A 3561-nucleotide genomic window follows, 5' to 3' on the forward strand; every position below is an offset into this window, starting at 1 on the left:
TGGTGTTGAATTAACACTATTTTTAACATACAACACTTACACTGGAAATCTGACACTTCCGAATTTGCTGTGTATACTAAACTTAACTTTATAGTTTTAGAACAAGGAGAAGACATTTGTTGTGAATTGTTGTTAGATTTATAAATAAAATGGGATTGAGCCTCCAAATAGGATTATTACTTTTTAAAATAACTATCAGAAAAACATATTACTGATGATTGGCCTTTGATTTGAAATCTGTTGACTTTTATTTTGAGGACAGTGTTTTGTGCACCTCCCCAAAGACCCGTTGGTCAAGAAAATTGATGGGGGTTTCAGAAAAATGGTAGCTACCTGCACCACAGTGCCCTTCAACTGTCAGAAAATTTTGAAAACCATACTATAGTTTTTCTTCCAATTCATAATTATGCTGTCCTCTGTGTTGGTCCGTTACTTAAAATCCCAAGGAAATACACTGAGACTTGATGTGAATTGACAGAATTGGTAAACTTCAAATGTTGTGACAGTTGTCTCTGGCATTGTGCGGATCACTGGATTATTTTTTTTTATTTGTAGTTATTTGGGCAGGAAGAACACAAACAACACACACAAAATAAATCCACACAACAAAAACGTAAATATAATAATTCATTAACACACATGAACTCATCACATAAGTATACTCCTGTTAATGTACTTTGCCAGCTTCTCAATATACACAGAAAATTAGGAATAACTTAAATCAATTATATAGTGAGTTGCACCTTGTTCAAGTCACACATCATAATCAAAATCCTGCCAGATGCCTAAATAGTGAAAAGCAGATGACCACTAAAGGTATTGTGACGATCTGGGTTGTCATGAATTCTTGAATTAGCCCACATGCGCAAAAATACAACGTCTCCGACATTTAACAGCAGCGTGACGCCATTTGACGTCTTCTGTCCACCTTCAGGCTGAGTTGTCCATGCCGTGAAGATCTGCTCTCTGTTCTTGACCAACACAGCAGATGTAGGATTTGAAGAACCATGTCCATATATGTAGAACTCAAAGTGATACGCTCCTCTCACTGGTGCAGTGAACAGCCCTGTGAAGCATTAACGCCAGATACGTAAGCCTTTTCTTACTTTTCCTATCAGAACAAATTAACCACATTTATGTTCCGATTGTGAGCACATGTAAATACAAAATATAAACCGTAAATTGAAGCACCTGTATGTGGGTTGTAGGCATTTCCAACATTAGTAACAACATGTCTGAAGACCAGAGTTGTGTGTGTGTTGAATGGTCCAAAGTTTCCTGGAGTCAACGCCAAGAAAGAGGCAGAGAAAGCCAGACGTTTTGCTGAGAGACAGAAATGGAACATCATTAAATTACAGCAGGGAAAATAAGTAATAAACACCTTAACTGTCAGAATAAATATTGTTTTAACAGGCCTACTAACACGATAAATCCAATTAACATGTACAAAAAATATTAGAATTTATTTAATTTTGTTTATCTTGGGCATCTTGATATGTCTTCAAATACTTTTAGCCAAAAGGGATAGAAAGGCAGACAGTAGCATTCTATCTAGCCTACTGCAGTTTGCACATATTAATAAGTGTAAAAGAAAAAAAATGTAAAAAAGAATAAAGAAACATTTCAAACATTGTTTCATCCTGTGTGGTGCGTGGTTGCCATTTTGAGTCATCCTAATAATTAATGCAAAAAGAGCTTATTTAACTTCAGAAGCTAAGAACTATAATAGTAAGTTTTTAGTAGCTATGTAAGGATAATGGTGTCAGGATCCCAGACAGTTATGTTGTTTTGAAGTTTGATTTGATATTAGTTTCATAGATTTGTCTTATTCCTGTTTTCCTTTAGTTCAATTCTTCTCAGTATTATATTTGTCATATTTATTGTTTATATATCAGTCATATTTGTTGCTTATAGTTTTTCTTTGCTAGCCTAGTTTTATTGTTCTTCGGTCTAGTTATTCTTTAGTGTTAGATTTATTTTCTGCTCACCTGTGTGTACTCTCCCTCACACCCTGTGCCAGCTTCTCTCTCCCTCCACTCACACCTGCAGCCAGTTAGCTAATCAGCCCAGGTCTTTTGTCCAGCATCCATCCTCTCCAATGTTTCAGCCTTTCATTTTCAGTCACTCCTCGCCGGATCCTTTCATCTACTCCCTTCACTTCCCCATTCTACCCCCTGTTCTCCTTGGGTCTCCTTGCCTGGATGTTCTTTGGATTTATAATTTTGTCTTTTGCTCTGGCTCTTATGGTTTTCTGTAAGTTTTTGTATTTCACCTTTTTTCATTAAATCATCAAAACACTGTTCTGAGAATGATGTTCTTTATATTTCAAATGTATGTGTGGTTAAGTTTGAGTGTGTGCACATAGGCCTTGTTTGTTGGTGTGTGCGTGTGGAGGTGTGCGTGTGTGTGTGTGTGTGTGTGTGTGTGTGTGTGTGTATGTTGTAAAGTTTTTTTTGTTTTTTTTTCACAAACACTACGTTGTGTGAAGACCTACTACTCCATATGGGGCTAAAAGAGTGGGCCCCATAAGAAGAAGTGATGTTTTTTGGGTTAAGTGTTAGGTTTTGCAATAAGGTGTGAATTGAGTTTGGGTTAGGTTTGGGACTAGGTAGGTAAAGCCACTGGAAATGATAAGGCATGTGGTAGAAATGAATGAAAAATTAATGGAAATCGATGCAAAGTCCTGGAGAAGATCAAAACTCGAGATAAAAGCAGTGTAATGTGTTGCCATGACAGGTTTTCTTCAGTGTTCACAAACCTTCTCCCTCTCTCTTCAGAGCCTCCACTTGATTTTCAGCATTGTCCACCTTGGCCTGAACAGTAGCCAGTTCTGCTGCCTGAGCTGAAATTAAAGGAAAACCAAATATCTGGCATGAAATAAGAGTAATACTGTAATTGGTTTGTTTCCTTACTGATGTCTTCCCGTGTCTAAAATTTATTATATGAACATAATAAGTTATAGCAAATGACAGGGAGACATCAGAGGGAGTGACAAGAAAGTAAGTGATGTCATGACAAGTTTTCTTCAAACATTACAAACCTTCCACTCTGTTTTCAGTGGAGCTTGCCTTGACTTTAACAGTAGCCAGTTCTGTTGCCTGCACTGAAATGAAAGGAAAAGCAAAGACTTGGCATTAAATAAAACATTATCTGTAGAGTATTTGCTCTAAATTATTGATTTGTTTCCTTACTGAGTCTTGCCATGTCTTACATTTATTGTATGAATGTATGAGCTCGGGGGATGCACACCCAGAAAGGGTCTATGAACTTATTTTTCTTAGGCTATTACTAATTTGAGAAACTGAGAAACACTGCTGTAAATACATCTTGTATTAACTAGCACCATGTACTTATCCGTGATGTTTTATTTGGTATTGTTTTATACACATGTCTTTTGTTGCTGTGGTTTCTTGGTTTTGTTTCTGCAGGTCTAGAGGCAAACTTCTAAGGTGTTGACTCGTGTTTACCTCTACCCTTATTTCTGTCCTCTACTTTTATCTCCTTTTCCTTTGAAACTCTTTCTCTTTTATATATATATATATATATATATATATATATATA

This window comes from Poecilia formosa, unplaced genomic scaffold, assembly GCF_000485575.1.
Source record: "Poecilia formosa unplaced genomic scaffold, Poecilia_formosa-5.1.2 Scaffold436, whole genome shotgun sequence".
Taxonomy (NCBI): Eukaryota; Metazoa; Chordata; class Actinopteri; order Cyprinodontiformes; family Poeciliidae; genus Poecilia; species Poecilia formosa.